Raw genomic sequence first — 22,572 nt, 5'->3', positions numbered from 1 at the left:
CAGTCTGTTGTATCTGGTGTAATTCTCCTGTCTTATCTGGGGTCCTGTGAGAATTTAAGTATGCTCCCTCTAATTCTATCTCTCTCCCTCTCTCCCTCCCCTCCTGGAGGACCTCAGCCCTAGGATCATGCCTCAGGACTACCTGGCCTGATGACTCCTGGCTGTCCCCAGTCCACCTGGTCGTGCTGCTGCTCCAGTTTCAACTGTTCTGCCAGTGGCTAGGGAACCCTGACCTGTTCACCGGACGTGCTACCTTGTCCCGGACCTGCTGTTTTCGACTCTCTCTCTCTCTCTCTACCGCACCTGCTGTCTCGACCTCTGAATGCTCGGCTATGAAAAGCCAACTGACATTTACTCCTGAGGTACTGACCTGTTGCACCCTCTACAACCACTGATTATTATTTGACCCTGCTGGTCATCTATGAACCTTTGAACATCTTGATGAACAATCTGGCCTTACACGGCCATGTACTCTTATAATCTCCACCCGGCACAGCCAGAAGAGGACTGGCCACCTCTCCGAGCCTGGTTCCTCTCTAGGTTTCTTCCTAGGTTCCTGTCTTTCTAGGGAGTTTTTCCTAGCCAGCATATCTGCATTGCTTGGTGTTTTGCGTTTTAGGCTGGGTTTCTACATGGCACTTTGTGACATCTGCTGATGTAAAAAGGGCTTTACAAATACATTTGATTGATTGATTGATTGATTGACTTCCACACAAAAGATCCCCAAAGCATTTACACACACTTTACGTCAAGTGTCCCTGAGCACTGCTATTTTTACGTTGGTGTTGTAAGATAATCAGACAATTATTGACTTGATTCTGGGCAACTTTTAGTAATGTGCAGAAATGTATTATTGCCATTAAATCTGTGGCCAATCTCCAACAAGCCCACAGACCTGGTGGCGTAGCAGAAAATTCAGGTAATTAGCAACCAAGACGTTGAGAGTTCAAATCCCAAGTGAGGTATAGTCTCCAGCATTCAGCAGCATTATCATATTTTCCAGCATGATTTACTGCAGTTAGATTTTTAGGATTGTGTTTTTGCATGTACATTGATCATTTAATTAATAAATTAATTGATATTATGCTACACACAGATAAATAACATACATGTCTCTAAATTAATCCAATATGTTAGCTGAATTTATTGCACCCATTTCTGAAATGGTTGTTCCAGTTTAAGTGGTTTAGCTAGTATTATTTAGTCATCTGTTTGAACCTGAATGCAGTTCATGGGAGAATTAAAGTTCTACTTGTTGGAATTCCAATAGGTTAGATTGCACACCACCTAAGCACCACTTTGCAAACCAGCTTAATGTGATTGTTTGCTGTTGACCAGTGTTCATAAAACAGAGCAAGCTGGAAACCAGCAAAACACAACTAAGGATGGTCTCTGTGGTTTTTTTCAGCAGGGTACCCTGACGTTAAAGCCTTATTCTGAAATGTATTAAATAAATAACAATTCTCATCAATATACATAATGACTAAGTGAAAATAGGTTTTTAGACATTTTAGCAAATGTATTAAAAATAAAAATCAGAAATACCTTATTTACATAAGTATTCAGACCCTTTGCTATGAGATTCGAAATTGAGCTCAGGTGCATCATGTTTCCATTGATCATCCTTGAGATGTTTCTACAACTTGATCGTAGTCCACCTGTGGTAAATTCAATTGATTGGACATGATTTGGAAAGGCACACACCTGTCTATATAACGTCCTACAGTTGACAGTAAATGTCAGAGCAAAAACCAAGCCATGAGGTCGAAGGAATTGTCCATAGAGCTCCGAGACAGGATTGTGTCGAGGCACAGATCTGGGGAAGGGTATCGAAAAATTTCTGCAGAACTGAAGGTCTCCAACAACACAGTGGCCTGCATCATTCTTAAATGGAAGTTTGGAACCACCAGGACACTTCCTAGAGCTGGCCACCCGGCAAAACTGAGCAATCGGGGGAGAAGGGCCTTGCTCAGGGAGATGACCAAGAACCCGATGGTCACTCTGACTGAGCTCCAGAGTTGCTCTGTGGAGATGGGAGAACTTTCCAGACGGACAACCGTCTCTGCAGCACTCCACCAATCAGGCTTTTATGGTAGAGTGACCAGACGGAAGCCACTCCTCAGTAAAACGCACATGACAGCCCACTTGGAGTTTGGACTCTCAGACCATAAGAAACAAGATTCTCTGGTCTGATGAAAACAAGATTGAACTCTTTGGTCTGAATGCCAAGTGTCACATCTGGAGGAAACCTGGCACCATCCCTACGGTGAAGCATGCTGGTGGCAGCCTCATGCTGTGGGGATGTTTTTCAGTGGCAGGGACTCGAAGACTAGTCAGGATCGAGGGAAAGCTGAACGGAGCAAAGTACAGAAAGATCTTTGATGACAACCTGCTCCAGAGCGCTCAGGACCTCAGACTGGGGCGAAGGTTCACCTTCCAACAGGACAACAACCCTAAGCACACTGCCAAGACAATGCAGGAGTGGCTTCGGGACAAGTCTCTGGATGTCCTTGAGTGGCCCAGCCAGAGCCCGGACTTGAACCCGATGTAACATATCTGGAGAGACCTGAAAATAGCTGTGCAGCTACGCTCCCCATCCAACTTGATAGAGCTTGAGAGGGTCTGCAGAGAAGAATGGGAGAATCTCCCCAAAATACAGGTGTGCCAAGCTTGTAGCGTCATACTCAAGAAGACTCAAGGCTGTAATCACTGCCAAAGGTGCTTCAACAAAGTACTGAGTAAAGGGTCTGAATACTTATGTAAATGTGATATTTCAGTTTTCTATTTTTAATACTTTTGCAAAATTTCTAAAAACCTGTTTTTGCTTTGTCATTATGTGTATTGTGTGTAGATTCATGAGGGAAAAACACTATTTAAGAAATGTTAGAATAAGGCTGTAACGTCACAATATGTGGAAAAAGTCAAGGGATTCTGAATAATTTCAGAATGCACTGTATGAATTCACTTTGTTCTGATCTATAGGAATCTCCCATCTCTCGCACACTGACCTTATAAAAGATCACTTCTCATTCACTTAATTCTGTCACATACATATCCCAGAGGACCAAAAAGACATACAGAGGTAGAATCTTAATTTGATCACCTTGTTGCAGGACAACTTTCTTGCAAAGCAGGAAATGTTTTACTTATAATCTTGAAATGAATGGGACCGAATGAGTTGGTCCAAATAATATCCATTTGAAGATTATTCTCCCTCTTACTCCAATGTCCCCATTACCTTTCTCCTAACTACACAATGTGCCATTGGTTCACCTCAAAAACCATAAGCATAATGTGGGTTGAACATCTTCCTAATTGTTACTGCTGAATTGACAGCTACCATTTCAGTCTTGGACTGACTACTGTGAACTTCGTGTCCTTAAATTCTTAATCACAGTAATTAAGTGTAATTAGACAATGGGGATCTTAAAATATGCATGCAGCACTTAACTTTGCCTTTCTCCCTGAATATGCTATCAATCACAGACATAGCTACTTAGTGAATGCTGAGTAGCTTCTAAATTGTTTTGTAAAGGCTTTTTCCCTATTGCAAAACGTTCATTTCTACTACCTAAACTCTTTCTCTTTCATTTCAGTGTGTCATTGAGCTGCCGGTATGGAAACACATGGTGTCTTATGTAGGCTATTTGTAGCAGATTGTCCTTACACGAGGCACCATTAGTGTAGGGATAGTCTTATTTGTAAGGATGTGTATAAGACTATTATGCTGAAGAATCAAAATGATCTTATCAATGCTATAATCAAAGGGAATTGAAAGCCATCTTAGTCCCCTATTGCCAGTGATGCTGCTTGGTGCGAATGGTTCAGTATGCAGTCCCTCCTGCAAGGCAAACACTGCAAAAATATAAATCTAAGCAAGCCTAAATCGTATTAAGGTAAAATATCTTGAAGAATATATTTTAATAAGCAAAATGATCTGCCAATGACATTAGATAATTTAGCTTGGTAAGAAAAAACAAGACAAAATGCTAATTTTAAGTGAATTATCACTCAATATAAGATAATTTAGGCTTGCTTAGATTACACTTTTTGCAGTGAAGGCACAATGCTCTGTTCATATGAATGGTAGGGAGGATGGCCATGTGACACTTTTGGCTCTGAAAGCAAAGTCTGCACTGAAAAAGGCACCCTATTCACTATAAAGGGCCCATAGGTTCCCATGGAATAGGGCAGTGGTTCCCAAACTGTGGGGCTCGCCCCTCGGCAGGGGCGAGGGGCTTCCACCCCAATAAAATAAAAAAATAAAAACTATTTTATTTATTTATTTGTTAATGAAGTCAGTCCGGCTTGAAACTTACTAATAGTAGAATTAGAATGCCCAAGGTGCAATTTCGAAATTGGTTAGTGCATCATCAGTCCCTCTTGTCATGTTAGTCATTGCATACCTTAGAGAGCTATTTTAACTTGTCAAAAATGTACAGATCTACTAGCCCATGTCAGCTAACTTTTTTCTATTTAGTTTTTTTTTGCCCATAGATATTGTTGTAATTTTTTTGTTACTCAAATATCACATGACTACACATTAGACATAGCAAAATGAATTGCAAGAAAATGGGCTTTACAAATGCAAAGTTTTCTTTGTACCCCATGACAAAATGTGGAGAATAGCAGGGAATCAGCTTTAAACCTGCAACATTCTCTCCACCAAACAAGAGGGATGTGAACAGTTTGTGTCATGAACAGTGCTTGTGCCCATAGAAAAAGATGTGGCGCGCACCCGCAGGGGGGGGTGTGGGATGTTCCCCAATACTGGAAGGTTTGGGAACCCCTGCAATAGGGTACCATTTGGACGTAGCAACAGTCTCCTCCACATTACCCAGTGCAACTCTCCTGACATGGAGTAACAGTGGAGAAATATGTTAATAGTGATGTCCTCACCATGCCGTCCAGGGAACACCACAATTTGACTGGGCAGATTTTTTTAAAATCACGCTTTCTCTTGTCGTGTTCTTCAGTCCACCCTCTTCAACCCCACTTAATCTCACAACTGTGAAGCTGTGGGGAGAACAGGACCTGAGATCACAGGACTTGAGGGCTCTGTTATAATACATTTGAAGAGTTTCACTCCAAAACACTATATATACATTTTCAGAAATGTTGGTGAATTATTTTATTGTTTCGAAAAATGATGCAAGAGATTGTTTATACAAATTGTGTGTTTTTTCACTATCTAATCATGCACAGCAAATGATCCAGTGTATTTTCTTTTGTTTTTTTACACTGAGTGTTAAATCAACACTGAAAGTGTTGAGTCTGTGGACCCATATAGCATCCTGGTATCAGAGCAATTTGTATTATTCTGTACGTAAATCCTTGACACTCCATTTAGTATGATATGTTACGTTTGGTATGCTTACATAAGACAGATGGTAACTTAAGGCAAAAACAAAAAAAAGTGGGGTGGGCGTATAATGCGGAAGTCTAGCAACTGAAAGGTTACGAGTTCAAATGTCATCACATACATCTTTAGCATTTTAGCTAATTAGCAACTACTTACTACTTTTTAGCTACTTTGCAACTACTTAGCATGTTAGCTAACCCTTCCCCTAACCCTAACCTTAACCCTTTTAGGTAACCCTTCTCCTAACCCTAACCTTAACCCTTTTAGCTAACCCTATCACCTAACCCTAACCTTAAGCCATTTACCTAACCCTAACCTTAACCCTTTAACCAAAAAAAATAGTGAGCTAGCTAACGTTAGCCACCTAGTTTTACCCTAATAAAGGGGCATGAAGCTCATACCACTTTGAAACAAACCATGCACCACATATCATTATCATATTTCCCAGAGTGCTCTATTGCATGTTGATTTTTTGAATTGTTTGTTTCAATATCTATGTTTGTGCATGTTCATTGATTGATTAATCTTATGCTACACAAAGATAAATAACATACAGTTTTCTAAACTAAATCAGTTAGATTTCTTTGCACCCGTTACTGAAATGTTTGTTCCAGTTTAAATGCGTTAGGTAGTCACATTACACTCATTCTGAATGCAGGTTGTATGTGAATTAAAAATGTGAACTGTTAACTGTCCTTACAATGGTATTTTAATAGATGTTACACATTTCCTTGCAAACAGCTTAATGTGTTTTGTGTGTCTGAGCTGGCCTGTAAACCATGAGTTTCAGATGTGTCCCTAAAGGAGTACAACAACTTCTCTGTTTATACAGTAAGTTAGATATGTTGATGTTGTGTGGGATGTGAGGTTGTGTTTGTAGCAGTCTGGCTTTCACATCTGGAGCATGATTGACAGAGGTATTTCTGTGGCCCATTGTGCTTCTTGTACGGTTTTCTTGTGTGATGGGTTGTGGATTGCTCTGTTCAGGTATTTATGTCCTATTATTGCTATTATTGTCTATCTTTGATGGTTTTGATTCTAGATATCTGATGAATGTATAGGTTTGAGGGTTATGGGTTTCTTTGGTTTGAGGTTTGTGTTTCTGGTAAATAGGACTCACTATGTTTTTTTAGGGTTTAGTTTCCCTCGCCATTTGTTTGACCACTTATCTATCTGTTCTATGCACCATTTTTTGGAGGCTAGTTGTGGACACTTGGAGCTGGTCCAGTAGCATTAGTCGTCTGCTAATTGTGATACCTGTCCAACAGAGGGTGGGGGCATAGTAAATGTCTGAGATGTAGATTATGAATAGAAGTGGGCTGAGGACTTCCCCTTGAAGGATTCCAGCTTCTGGGGTGAATGGTGGAGAGATGGCAGTGGAGACCTTGACTTTGATTTGGCGGGTTATGGAGGAAGCTTGAGATTATGTTTGAGTGCCGGAGTTGGAAGTTGTTGTCTGCTAGTCTGTGGCGCAGTCCATTGTGCCACATTTTATCGAATGCCTTTTCTATGTCAAAGAAAACCTCAAGTATTTTTTTCTTTATTTTACACATTTCTTAAAATGTCTTCTGATAGTCTTAAACTATTGTCTGTTGTTAATCTTTTTCTTCGCAAGCCTGTCTGGTGTACTCCAAGAAAGCCCCTGTCTTCTACGTGGCAACTTATTCTGGCGGTGAGTACCCTTTCAAAAAGTTTCCCCACATTGGCTGATTGGTCGATAGCTTGAAACATTATGTAGGTCTTTGCCAGGTTTGTGGATCATGGTGACTAATGCTGTTTTCCAGGGTTGTGGGAAGTAGCCGTGGGTGAGACAAGAGTTTGGAGAGGAGGTACAGGTATTCATCAGGTGTTTGTTTTAGTAGTATAGTGTCAATGTTGTCTTCCCCAGGTCCTTTTCTTTTCATTTTTTTTTTAGGTTAATTCTGATTTCTGTGATTGTTACAGCTCGGGTGAGTGGCTGGTCTGCTGGTGCGAGGGAAGAGGTAAGTGTCAGTTGAGAGGTAAGTGGTGTTTTTGTGATTGTTACAGCATGGATGAGTTGGTGGTCTGCTGGAGCCAGGAGAGAGGTAGGTGTCAGATGACAGGTGAGTGGTGTCCCGTGAAAGTCCCGTGTAGCTCAGTTGGTAGAGCATGGCGTTTGCAATGCCAGGGTTGTGGGTTTGATTCCCACGGGGGACAAGTATGAAAATGTATGCACTCACTAACTGTAAGTCGCTCTGGATAAGAGCGTCTTCTAAATGACTAAAATGTAAAATATGGTGTTGCGCTTATATTTCTCTGTCTAATTTTATTGGGGTAGGAGTGCACATTTTGTAGATGGTTTTTCAAAATGTATGGCCTTTTCTTCGTTATTCTCTATGGATTGACCCTGGGACCTTAGTGTCGGTATTTCATTTTTTTGTGTGTGTTTCCATTAATAGTCTTTATTTTCTGCCAGAACATGCGTGGCTTGGAGTCTTTGTCAAGCTGTTTGGAGAATGTGGTCTATTTATTTTGGTTGGGCAAGTTGAGTTGTTGTTTGATGTGGTTCTGGAGCCAATGTATTTATGTTTTGGTGTGGGGGGATCTGGTCTTGATGTATTCTCTCCTTAATTTTAGTTTGTCTTTGATAAGGAGGTGAGTTGGGAGTTGTTGTTGTGGTGGCCTGATGGTGGTTAGAGGGATGGTCTCCTCCCTGACCTGGATGAGGACAATCCCCAGCCTCTCCTCCAGCTGTTATGATGCTTGCCACACACTGTCTGTAGTTCTCCCAATTTGTTTTCTTATAGTTGTTATCTTTGTTTTGCAGGTGCTTGTTGGAGTTGGAGGGAAAAAGAGGCAAGGACAAGAAGGTGGTCACCTCCAACGTCATGGCTGATGGAAAAGCTGAGGAGTTTGGCAGCTAGGTCCGGGGAGCAGAGGACTAGGTCAAGGATATCTACAGTGGAAGTGGAGGAGTCGATGTGCGTGGGCTCGTCATTATTGATGATGGTAAGGATGTCCTTCAGTTCTTTCCTAGACTGGTTTGTGGTGTTACAGTTAAAATTGGTGTGTTTGGCATTAAAATCTCCCATGAAGATGGTGTGGTCATTGTTTCTGAGAGAGCAGTGATTTGTTTTTCTGAGGGTGTTTTTGTGGGTGGACAGTATACAGCAGTGGCGGTCGGTGCCGTTTAAGATAAGGGAGGACGATGATATTTTTTATGAGCATGGCCTTATTTCTATTACAGCAAATTGGATGACTGTCATTCATATTCCATTTATCCAGCTCAATGTAACATCGATAGGTTTAGGCTACTACATGATACAAACATTTTCCCTATACCCATCATGAAGTTGCTACAACCTAGCCTATGAATAAAAGTTTACTATGTAAGTGCACAGGTCGAGAGAAAAATTTGAGTAATCAAGGAGCCAGACAGTGACACATTCAATACCGCCTTGCACACTCTTGCCTGCTTCTAGCTGATCTAGGGTGTAATCATTAGTCCAACAGTTGCAAACGAGAGTTTCTATTTGAAAAATTGAGGTATGTTTATGCCATTTGGTCCCGTTTGGTTCTGTTTGCTTCCGTTTAAGAAACGTTTTTCAACAGAATTGGAGGAATGAATACACCACTGATCACACGGAAACAGTTCACTTTCATAGCAGCCACATACAAACAGCATGATCCCATAATTCCTTCTCGCATCTACGCGCTCTCCTCCTCTCACCTTTTCCCTTCGCTTATGTACTTCAGTGCACAACAAATCAGCTGTCTGTGACCAGAAGAAAAAAACCTTTCCAAGCCAAACCTTCATATCATAACCGCTAACACAGCCTACATCGTTATCACCATATTAGCGAACGTTATAGTCAACATACAGTACCAGTCAAAAGTTTTGACACGCCTACTCATTCCAGGGTTTTTCTTTAGTTTTACTATTTTTTATATTGTAGAATAATAGTGAAGACATCAAAACTATGAAATAACAGATATGGAATCATGTAGCAACCAAACAAGTGTTAAACAAATCGAAATATATTTTATATTTGAGATTCTTCAAATAGCCACCCTTTGCCTTGATGACAGCTTTGCACACTCTTGACATTCTCTCCATCAGATTCATGAGGTAGTCACCTGGAATGCCTGGAATGCAAAACACCAGTCTCAACGTCAACGGTGAAGAGGCGACTCCGGGATGCTGACCTTCTAGGCAGAGTTGCAAAGAAAAAGCCATATCTCAGACTGCCCATCTTAATATTTTCTTTTTATTGGCCAGTCTGAGATATGGCTTTTTCTTTGCAACTCTGCCTAGAAGGTCAGCATCCCGGAGTCGCCTCTTCACTGTTGACGTTGAGACTGTTGTTTTGCGGGTACTATTTAATGAAGCTGCCAGTTGAGGACCTGTGAGGCGTCTGTTTCTAAAACTAGACACTAATGTATTTCTCCTCTTGCTCGGTTGTGCACCGGGGCCTCCCACTCCTCTTTCTATTCTGGTAAGAGCCAGTTTGCGCTGTTCTAAGAAGGGAGTAGTACACAGCGTTGTGCGAGATCTTCAGTTTCTTGGCAATTTCTCGCATGGAATAGCCTTCATTTCTTAGAACAAGAATAGACTGACGAGTTTCAGAAGAAAGTTCTTTGTTTCTGGCCATTTTGAGCCTGTAATCAAACCAACAATTGCTGATGCTCCAGATACTCAAATAGTCTCAAGAAGGCCAGTTTTATTGTTTCTTTAATCAGCACAACAGTTTTCAGCTGTGCTAACATAATTGCAAAAGGTTTTCTAATAATCAATTAGCCTTTTAAAATGATAAACTTGGATTAGCAAACACAACGTGCCATTGGAATGGTTGCTGATAAGGGGCCTCTGTACGCCTATGTAGATATTCCATAAAAAATCAGCCGTTTCCAGTTACAATAGCCATTTACAACATTAACAATGTCTATACTGTATTTCTGATCAATTTTATGTTATTGTAATAGACAAAAGATGTGATTTTCTTTCGAAAACAAGGACATTTCTAAGGGACCCCAAACTTTTGAACGGTAGGGTACATCTGTATAATCCTGGAGTAACTCCCTGTCAGAGAGATTGTGATTAGAGGGATAGGCAGGAGGGCCTGGTCCAGTGGGAGGTCAGGGGTGAATGCTCTATTTGAAGAACACTCACTACCTTTTTCCGTCTCTCCAGATGCTACAGAAACAGAATGGTCCAAGGACGTCCAGAGCCTTCTGAACAACTTCCTGCGAACTCTCCAGAGCTCAGAGAAGTAAGCTCTACTCATAATAGTATACTTGATGCACTCTATACATCTCCTTCACTATGGCAGTCTGCCTGTGCGATCGCATAGCATATTATCCAGGGCCACTGGTTGGATTGGATTTAATGTACTCACTCATACTCATGCTCTTTCCTCTAACATGTGTCCATCCCCCTATCCCCAGGTGAGTCTTCTGGACTATGGAACTCTAGAGCAGCACATAAAAAACCTGTCATCCTGTTGTCAGCTATCAGCAGACAGTTTCCTGAGGAAGGATGAAACTAACTAACCCATTTAATGGCCTCATTATGGGGAATGCAATGACGTTTTGTATAAACAACTCATTTTCATTTTTCAATTGTTAGATTACAAAACAATCTTCTGTGCTAACTTCAACATCAAGACAGCATTTAGAGCTTATGATTAAAAATGTTTAAAATAAGTGCAAGTCTTATCTCCAGGGTGAACACGTTTGTATTTAAGTATATCAGACACATCACACAGGCGTGTCAACTAAAATGTATACCTCAGTCAAGATTGAAGAATGGGTCAAGTGGACAAAGTGAATATGAGTCAGTGCTTTTGCCCATAGTAGTTTGTATGAATTTGAGTGGTTTCATACAATACATGTTGACAGAATGGCTGTGAGAGAGAGAGAGAGAGAGAGAGAGAGAGAGAGAGAGAGAGAGAGAGAGAGAGAGAGAGTCTGTTGCTGTGATCCCAGGTAAGGCCCTTGCTTCTGGAACCACTGAAGGCCCCAGTATTCAGTCAGGAAGCTTGAAGAAGACGTGTCACCATCCAAGCCCATGTCACAGCATGCAGTGGCCTGATAGAGAGATGACAATAAATGCATTACGTACCTTTCATCACTAAAGCCGTGTTAGCATTTACTGTACATGTTGATGAACAATTCAACCTATTTGTTAGTGTCATTGATATATGGGAATGTACTTATATTCAGTTCATAAGCATTGACTGTAATAGGCTACCTCTAGGATCCTGTGGTGAAATGACTGCTGTGCAAGGTATTGGGCAACAGCTTTATTCCAGGGCCTGTATTCACAAAGCGTCTTCAGAGTAGGCATAGTTATCTAGGACCAGCTCCCCCTTATCAATGTACAGTCGTGGTCAAACGTTTTTAGAATGACACAAGTATTGGTCTTCACAAAGTTTGCTGCTTCAGTGTTATTCAGTGTTATTCAGTGTTAGTGCTCCCTCACAACGCCAGGACAGCGGAGTCACTGACCACCTTCCGGAGATACTTGAAACCCTACCTCTTTAAGGAATACCTGGAATAGTATAAAGGTAATCCTTCTACATCCCCCCCTACCCCACCCCCACAAAAAAAATATATATATATATATATATATATATATATATATAAAACAAATGAAAATTTTTAACATACTCTAAAAATTAAAAATGTAATTGTAAAGTGGTTGTCCCACTGGCTATCATAAGGTGAATGCACCAATTTGTATGTCGCTCTGGATAAGAGTGTCTGCTAAATGACGTGAATGTAAATGTATATGTTATGAGATATTTTTGTCATATGTTACTATGGTATATTGAAGAATAATTACAAGCATTCCATAAGTGTCAAAGGCTTTAATTGACAATTACATTAAGTTTATGCAGACCTCTGCAATCCGTCCTCAATTAACTTCTGGGCCACATCCTGACTGATGGCAGCCCATTCTTGCATTATCAATGCTTGGATTTTGTCAGAAATTGTAAGGTTTTTGTTTTGTCCACCCACCTCTTGAGGATCGACCACAAGTTCTCAATGGGATTAAGGTCTGGGGAGTTTCCTGGCAATGGACACAAAATGTCGATGTTTTGTTCCCCGAGCCACTTAGTTATCACTTTTGCCTTATGGCAAGGTGCTCCATCATGCTGAAAAAGGCATTGGTCGTCACCAAACTGTTCTTGGATGGTTGGGAGAAGTTGCTCTCGGAGGATGTGTTGGTACCATTCTTTACTCATGGCTGTGTTTTTAGGCAAAATTGTGAGTGAGCCCAGAAGCTGAGAAGCAACCCCACACATGAATGGTCTCAGGATGCTTTACTGTTGGCATGACACAGGACTGATGGTAGCGCTCACCTTGTCTTCTCCGGACAAGCTTTTTTCCGGATGCCCCAAACAATAGGAAAGGGGATTCATCAGAGAAAATGACTTTACCCCAGTCCTCAGCAGTCCAATCCCTGTACCTTTTGCAGAATATCAGTCTGTCCCTGATGTTTTTCCTGGAGAGAAGTGGCTTCTTTGCTGCCCTTCTTGACACCAGGCCATCCTCCAAAAGTCTTCGCCTCACTGTGCACCTGCCTGCTGCCATTCCTGAGCAAGCTCTGCACTGGTGGTGCCCCGATCCCGCAGCTGAATCAACTTTAGGAGACGGTCCTGGCGCTTGCTGGTCTTTCTTGGGCGCCCTTATGCCTTCTTCACAACAATTGAACCTCTCTCCTTGAAGTTCTTGATGATCCGATAAATAGTTGATTTAGGTGCAATCTTACTAGCAGCAATATCCTTGCCTGTGAAGCCCTTTTTGTGCAAAGCAATGATGATGGCACGTGTTTCCTTGCAGGTAACCATGGTTAACAGGGGAAGAACAATGATTTCAAGCACTACCCTCCTTTTAAAGCTTCCAGTCTGTTATTCTAACTCAATCAACATGACAGAGTGATCTCCAGCCTTGTCCTTGTCAACACTCTCACCTGTGTTAACGAGAGAATCACTGACATGATGGCTGCTGGTCCTTTTGTGACAGGGCTGAAATGCAGTGGAAATGTTTTTTTGGGATAAGTTCGTTTTCATGGCAAAGAGGGACCTTGCCATTAATTGCAATTCATCTGATCACGCTTCATTACATTCTGGAGCATATGCAATTTGCCATCATCAAAACTGAGGCAGTTTTGTGTCATTCTCAAAACTTTTGACCACGATTGTAATCCTATTCATTGTGTTCTAAAAGGCAAAACTGATCCTAAATCAGTTCTGCTACTCTGAGATGCTTTGTGAATATAGGCCCTGGTCTGTCAGCAGCATGCTGCCTTCTGTGATTCAACTCCCTCTCCACCTGAAATGGAAAAATAACATGAATAAGAATGATTCTAGCCAGTAACTTAGCTAACTAATGAAACACTCAGGTAAATGTGCACAAGCCTAATCAGTCAAATTATATCAAAACAACACAGCCTATTTGCAGTAAACTCGGGTGGGGCATTTAGCTATATTGGCAACTTTTTCAGTGACCAATGCATCAATAAACAGGCAGGGGGGCAAAGTAGTTTGACAAAAATTGTTCAATAGTCATTAACTAGTCTTTAAAATATAGGTAGCAATTATGTAGCTAGTTATTTTCTAGAAACCTAGCTACAGTCCACTTAACTAGATAAGGTGAACTCAACTCAGGCTGATGGTGGGAATTAACGTTAGGTAACTTTCCCCCAGCAGTGTCAATGTAGCATTTTCTCAACTTCATCAATCAGATGGATAGCTAGCAAATGTATTTGTTTTACCTCACATCTAAAGCTGCCTGATACAAATGGCCAGTTGATAGTAAAGTAGGATGAATGATACAGCTAGCTTGTTGCAAAGGCAATGCCAATGGCTAGCCAGGAGTTCATCTGAAATTTAGACTTACCGGTGAACAACAGTGTGCACTTCTTCCACTGCTAGTCCTATCAACTGCTTGCTGAACACAGTTGTTTGAAAAACCTTTCTCCATACATTGCTTGATACAGTATATTAAACTTTTGCCATAGCCAGGAAGCAGCTAAAATGTCCCTTTTTCCAGTCAAAATGTTTAAACACAACTGTTACAGTGGCTTAAATGACATGACGGAATGGACACTGCTAAGGGTCTAAATAGCTGTGTTGAAAACATCCTCAATCACTTCTTCCATGTTGACTGCTTATCGCGTGTCCACACGGATCATAAACACGTGTGAAATTAGCAGAGAGTTTCATTTTGCTAGGTAGGAGACTTTTGATTCCTTCCTTCCTGTCATTCCCCCCAGAAGTTAAATGGAATGTGACGGCTTTTGCGAGAATTTTACTTCTGGGTAACCAAGATTACGGCATGTGGGACATCATCTATAATAATTTGGCTGGTGCAACTAGTGTAAACTGTGTTGATCAAAGCCTCGCATAATTAACCTATTATCGACACAATTGTCTGGAAAGCCTCAATGCTTCAGGAAGCTTTGTTTCCCCATTACTAGCGGTAACTCTACAATTTACTCAAAAGGCAAGGCTTGAGAATTTGCTGTATGGCATGGGGTTGTTCAATGACAGACACGTATTTGTTTAAAATCTATCAATTGATGGTTTCATTTCAGAGAGAGAAATAATCATGTTTCTTTGCTAAATGCTATATATCTGCCTCACTCTCAGAGAAATAAGGAGTACTGCTAGGTTTTACACAATCAAATGTAACAAATAACTACAGTTTTTATACAAACATTTACAAATTACACATTTGTACATCAATATTTACAAAATGTTTTTAAACATTATTCAATACAGTAATATGAGATCTGTATGAAAAACATTTATTTCACATTTTAGTCCTTTAGCAGATTCTCTTATCCAGAGCTTCCCTGGCTCTGTTTCCACATACTGTCACGTTGTATAATGATTAGAATACAGGCACAGGAATGCGTATTAGGGTTTTTATTACTCCACACAACACAAGGTACATCATGAAAAACGATGGGGACGAAGACCAAAACAAACCCGTATATATCTATAACACAGGGATGTACCCAAACAAAAGAGTGAGGTGTAAAACTCTAAACAATACACGGGACGAGACCCGTAATAACAAGAGCACAATACACGATACTCACGAGACCAACAGACATGAGACAATAATCGACAAGGACAATGGGGAACAGAGGGAACATTTATACACATACTAATCAGGGGAAATAGGAACAAGGTGTGCTTAATGAGATAAGACAGTCCGGGGTGGGTGGTAATGATCCAGTTCAGTGACGCCTAGAAGACTGGTGACGTAGACCTCCGGAGCTGGTGAACGGAATGAGCAGCAGTACCGGGGAGATCCGTGAGAGTACCCCCCTGACGCACTGCACCAGCAGCGGGACGACACCGGCCTCGGGGACGACCACAGGAACGCGGTACGGGTTGGTCAGGGCGCCGACGGTGAAAATCCCTGGTGAGCGAAGCGTCCAGGATGTCCACCGCAGGAACCCAGCACCACTCCTCTGGGCCGTACCCACTCCTCTGGGCCGTCGATGAGGTACTGGAGACGCCCCGCCCGACGCCTCAAATCCAGGACTTCACAGACATAGTACGCCAGACCTCCCTCGATGTCCAGAGGAGGAGGCGGAGTGTCACTGGGTCCAGCCTCAGCGAGGGGACCAGGCACAACTGGCCTGAGGAGAGACAGATGAAAAGTCGGGTTAATGCGGTAATCAATGTCCTCTGGGATCCCGTAGTGCCGGAAGTTGGTCGCAGGAGTGTCAGGGGAGGTGTCTGTCAACACCACTACGGTGGAAAGTCTGGACCACGCCACTCAAGTGGATTTACCGGAGGAAAACCAGGATCTGCATTGGGTTTTCTCTAAGACCCAGGCTACACGCCTGCCTCCTCATCGCCCCTAGGACTGTGCCATTTACCTGCTTTCTGACGCAGCCCTCCTGAGAGGATACGTCTATCCCCTCTCCTACGCAGAGATCGAGGCCATGGAGAAGCTGGAACAAAGATTCACTCTCTCTTATATACACACACTGTTACAACGTTTCCCCCAACATCTGGTTATCATCATAGGCACTCCCTTTCTCTGTTGTTATTACCCTTTGCCCCAAGTCATTATATCCTGTCCATCACTCATACTACCCTAAACATCAGTAATCTCCTTTGACATAATGGCATGTAGACTTTCTGTCTCCTAACCACTTATCTAGTAACTCTAACCTGTTCCCCACGATACTATGACATGACATCATTACACCATAAAAACATAATATACCGAGGCGGTCCTAGATCCCTGGCATAGTCGGAGTAGACGCTCACCCCCCTCTCACCACTCCACAGGATGATCAAACACCAAGCAGAAGAGGAGGGTGAAGTGCTCATAGGACTCAACCTCGGGAACCGCCTGTTTCCCAGACCGCGGCACCCCACTCCAGGGCCCTTCCGGTCAGTCCCGAGATGACTGTGGCAACCCTGTCTCTCCCGGAGACAGCCTCGGCGTAGCGAACGAGGTACAGGTCACATTGCAGAAGGAATCACTTGTATCTATCTGGCACTCCATCGAGCGCTCTGGGAGGGACAGGGGTATTCCGCAGACCGGATCAGATGGAACAGAGGCAGATATTGGTGGTGTGGGGCATGGTGCCAGAACCGGTGCTGGAGACTGGAGGGACTGCACATTCCTCTCCAAACGCAGGATGGTTGCCAGCACGCTGTCCATGGTGCTGCTGAGTCTGGAGAGACAGTCCTCATGATGCTGGACTGTCATTACGATGGTCGCAAGCTCTGCCTTTCCCGCTGTCTCCATTTTTCTGGGTCGATTATTCTGTCACGTTGTATAATGATTAGAAGACAGGCGCAGGAATACGTATTAGGGTTTTTTATTACTCCTCCCAACACAAGGTATGTCATGAAAAACGACGAGGATGAAGCCCAAAACAAACCTGTATACAGTGGCTTGTGAAAGTTTTCACCCCCCTTGGCATTTTTCCTATTTTGTTGCCTTACAACCTGGAATTAAAATTGATTTAGGGGGTGTTTGTATCATTTGATTTACACAACATGCCTACCACTTTGAAGATGCAAAATATTTTTTCTTGTGAAACAAACAAAACATAAGACAAAAAAACAGAAAACTTGAGCGTGCATAACTATTCATCCCACCAAAGTCAATACTTTGTAGAGCCACCTTTAGCAGCAATTACAGCTACAAGTCTCTTGGGGTATGTCTCTATAAGCTTGGCACATCTAGCCACTGGGATCTTTGCCCATTCTTCAAGGCAGAACTGCTCCAGCTCCTTCAAGTTGGATGGGTTCTGCTGGTGTACAGCAATCTTTAAGTCATACCACAAATTCTCAATTGGATTGAGGTCTGTGCTTTGACTTGGCCATTCCAAGACATTAAAATGTTTCCCCTTAAACCACTCGAGTGTTGCTTTAGCAGTATGCTTAGGGTCACTGTCCTGCTGGAAGGTGAACCTCCATCCCAGTCTCAAATCTCTGGAAGACTGAAACAGGTTTCCCTCAAGGATTTCCCAGTCCCTGCCGATGAAAAACATCCCCACAGCATGACGCTGCCACCACCATGCTTCACTGTGGGGATGATGTTCTCGAGGTGATGAGAGGTGTTCGGTTTGCGCCAGCATTTTCCTTGATGGCCAAAAAGCTCAATTTTAGTCTCATCTGACCAGAGTCCCTTCTTCCCTATGTTTGGGGAGTCTTGGTGTTCGCCTTTTGTCGAACACCAAACGTGTTTGCTTATTTTTTTCTTTATGCAATGGCTTTTTTCTGGCCACTCTTCCGTAAAGCCCAGCATTGTGGAGTGTAAGGCTTAAAGTGATCCTATGGACAGATACTCCAATCTCCGCTGTGGAGCTTTGCAGCTCCTTCAGGGTTATCTTTGGTCTCTTTGTTGCCTCTCTGATTAATGCCCTCCTTGCCTGGTCCGTGAGTTTTGGTGGGCGGCCCTCTCTTGACAGGTTTGTTGTGGTGCCATATTCTTTCCATTTTTTTATAATGGATATAATGATGCTCCGTGGGATGTTCAAAGTTTCTGATATTTTTTATAACCCAACCCTGATCTGTACTTCTCCACAACTTTGTCCCTGACCTGTTTGAAGAGCTCCTTGGTCTTGATGGTGCCGGTTGCTTGGTGGTGCCCCTTGCTTAGTGGTGTTGCAGGTCTATATATACTGAGATCATATGACAGATCATGTGCCACTTAGATTGCACACAGGTGGACTTTATTTAACTAATTATGTGACTTCTAAAGATAATTGGTTGCACCAGATCTTATTTAGGGGTTTCATAGCAAAGGGGGTGAATACATATGCACGCATCACTTTTCTGTTATTTATTTTTTAGAATTTTTTGAAACAAGTAATTTTTTTCATTTCACTTCACCAATTTTGACTATTTTGTGTATGTCCATTACATGAAATCCCCCCAAAATCCAATTAAATTACAGGTTGTAATGCAACAAAATAGGAAAAACGCCAAGGGAGATGAATACTTTTGCAATCACTGTACATGTGAAGAATGAGGTGTTATGCCTTGAGAGTCAAAACTATGAGACAGATGACACCATCTGGAGAGGGGTTGTACCAGATGAGCTCGTACATTAGATACTTACCTTTATTCACAATGACAGAACAGGAGGCCATTTAGGATTTGAAAAACTCACCAGTAAAATCAGAGCAAGATTTTATTGGCCAGGCTGGCAGAGAGCCATAAAACAGTGGTGTGAGGGCTGTGTGGCGTGCGCTGCGTACAAGTTACAGGGTCCAGAGTGCCCATGACAAGTTTTTTCACAGGCCGCCCTTTTCGAGAGGATAGCTGTAGACTTAATGGCAGCTTTTCTCTTATTGAATTAAACTCGGACATTGTCGTTTTTGCCTCCATGGATTGAAGTTATCTTTTTCTGCCCGTTCCCAAAATAATTTGGCGATTGGAGTGTAGGCTATTTTGCGTGCGTAGACCTACAGGTAGGCTCTAAAGCTTAGGCTTATACTCTAATGCCAGATAGCCTAACATAATAAAATAAAAACCTCAATGTAGCCTAAAGATATATATTGCTCAAGACTTACAGTGGGGAGAACAAGTATTTGATACACTGCCGATTTTGCAGGTTTTCCTACTTACAAAGCATGTAGAGGTCTGTAATTTTTATCATAGGTACACTTCAACTGTGAGAAACGGAATCTACAACAAAAATCCAGAAAATCACATTGTATGATTTTTAAGTAATTAATTTGCATTTTATTGCATGACATAAGTATTTGATACATCAGAAAAGCATAACCCAATATTTGGTACAGAAACCTTTGTTTGCAATTACAGAGATCATATGTTTCCTGTAGGTCTTGACCAGGTTTGCACACACTGCAGTAGGGGTTTTGGCCCACTCCTCCATACAGACCTTCTCCAGATCCTTCAGGTTTCGGGGCTGTTCGCTGGCCAATATGGATTTCAGCTCCCTCCAAAGATGTTCTATTGGGTTCAGGTCTGGAGACTGGCTAGGCCACTCCAGGACCTTGAGATGCTTCTTACGGAGCCACTCCTTAGTTGCCCTGGCTGTGTGTTTCAGGTTGTTGTCATGCTGGAAGACCCAGCCACGACCCATCTTCAATGCTCTTACTGAGGGAAGGAGGTTGTTGGCCAAGATCTCGCGATATATGGCCCCATCCATCCTTCCCTCAATACGGTGCAGTCGTCCTGTCCCCCTTTGCAGAAAAGCATCCCCAAAGAATGATGTTTCCACCTCCATGCTTCACGGTTGGGATGGTGTTCTTGGGGTTGTACTCATCCTTCTTCTTCCTCCAAACACGGCGAGTGGAGTTTAGACCAAAAAGCTATATTTTTGTCTCATCAGACCACATGACCTTCTCCCATTCCTCCTCTGGATCATCCAGATGGTCAAAGGCAAACTTCAGACGGGCCTGGATATGCGCTGGCTTGAGCAGGGGAACCTTCTGCGTGCGCTGCAGGATTTTTAATCCATGACGGCGTAGTGTGTTACTAATGGTTGTCTTTGAGACTGTGGTCCCAGCTCTCTTCAGGTCATTGACCAGGTCCTGCCGTGTAGTTCTGGGCTGATCCCTCACCTTCCTCATGATCATTGATGCCCCACGAGGTCAGATCTTGCATGGAGCCCCAGACCGAGGGTGATTGACCGTCATCTTGAACTTCTTCCATTTTCTAATAATTGCGCCAACAGTTGTTGCCTTCTCACCAAGCTGCTTGCCTATTGTCCTGTAGCCCATCCCAGCCTTGTGCAGGTCTACAATTTTATCCCTGATGTCCCTTACAGCTCTCTGGTCTTGGCCATTGTGGAGAGGTTGGAGTCTGTTTGATTGAGTGTGTGGACACGTGTCTTTTATACAGGTAACAAGTTCAAACAGGTGCAGTTAATAAAGGTAATGAGTGGAGAACAGGAGGGCTTCTTAAAGAAAAACTAACAGGTCTGTGAGAGCCGGAATTCTTACTGGTTGGTAGGTGATCAAATACTTATGTCATGCAATAAAATGCAAATGAATTACTTAAAAATCATACAATGTGATTTTCTGGATTTTTGTTTTAGATTCCGTCTCTCACAGTTGAAGTGTACCTATGATAAAAATTACAGACCTCTACATGCTTTGTAAGTAGGAAAACCTGCAAAATCGGCAGTGTATCAAATACTTGTTCTCCCCACTGTATATATTTATGGATTTTTTTAAGTATTGTTTTCTCTATTTATCCCGCCACCCACCCACCTGCCCTTTATCCACACAATATTTCATGACCCGCGGATATAACTGCAGGGACTGCAGGTTATGAGTCAACCTGCGCATAACTACTGCCTGCTACAGTAAAATAACACTTTAAATTAGATAAACAATTATTGTTCATCACCTTACATGTAAAGGTACATATCTCATTACTTAATTACTGTGTAAGTACACATAGTTACAGTACCCAATATCAAAATTTAGATTGCAACCAAACATACCAGGTATAGAAATAGAATAGGATTTTATGCTAATAACATTAACAATTTGTCTACCAATGCTCTTGGTTTAAAATCTATACTTTCCTTAGATCTCTTAGGTTTAGGATCAATGGTGTGTCCCTTTATGTGTCTCTCCATAACTGGATGACTGGCCTCCCTAATTGCTTTTTTAGATTAAGTAAGAGCTGAGCAGAGGAGAAGAGCTGCTGCCTGGAGGAATGAATCTGAACAGCAATGAAACTAAAGCCCAGACTGGAACAGTCAGATGTGCTGTCTCTCAGATAGACTAGTGAGGGATGACAGATTCATTTTCACCTCTGTCTGAAGCCCAAATGGCACCTTATTCCCTATATAGTGCACTACTTTTGACCAGAGCCCTATGTGCCCTAGTCAAAAGAAGTGCCCTATAGGGAATAGGGTGCCATTTGGGACCTATCTGACATCTCTCTGGGAAATGGCCCAATATGTTTTAGCTATGGATTGATCTAGGGTCTTGACATGCTGGGACATGGATGGATATCTGAACTCTTGAGATTGAGTATTATGACTTATGATCGATTATAATGCACCACTATCATGAAATGTCTCAGAACAGTATAATTGAGGTCACAATTTTTATTTAACCTTTATTTAACTAGGCAAGTCAGTTAAGAACAAATTCTTATTTACAATGACGGCCAAACCCGGACGACGCTGGGCCAATTGTGCGCCACCCTATGGGACTCCCAATCACGGCCGGTTGTGATACAGCCTGGAATCGAACCAGGGGGTCTGTAGTGACGCCTCAAGCACTGAGATGCAGTGCCTTAGACCGCTGCGCACTCGGGAGCCCAATGTTTACATTGTTTACATTTGAACCTCAAATGAGACATTTCACCAGTAATTATATTTCTATGCTCATCACCTCAGTTTCCTTGTGTTTATTTGTAGGTTGATCGCTACATGAGTTATACACTGCTCAAAAAAATAAAGGGAACACTTAAACAACACAATGTAACTCCAAGTCAATCACACTTCTGTGAAATCAAACTGTCCACGTAGGAAACAACACTGATTGACAATACATTTCACATGCTGTTGTGCAAATGGAATAGACAACAGGTGGAAATTATAGGCAATTAGCAAGACACCCCCAATAAAGGACTGGTTTTGCAGGTGGTGACCACAGACCACTTCTCAGTTCCTATGCTTCCTGGCTGTTTTTTTGGTCACTTTTGAATGCTGGCGGTTTCACTCTAGTGGTAGCATGAGACGGAGTCTACAACCCACACAAGTGGCTC

This window comes from Coregonus clupeaformis, chromosome 40 (genome assembly GCF_020615455.1).
Source record: "Coregonus clupeaformis isolate EN_2021a chromosome 40, ASM2061545v1, whole genome shotgun sequence".
Taxonomy (NCBI): Eukaryota; Metazoa; Chordata; class Actinopteri; order Salmoniformes; family Salmonidae; genus Coregonus; species Coregonus clupeaformis.
This window is presented reverse-complemented; position numbering follows the sequence as displayed.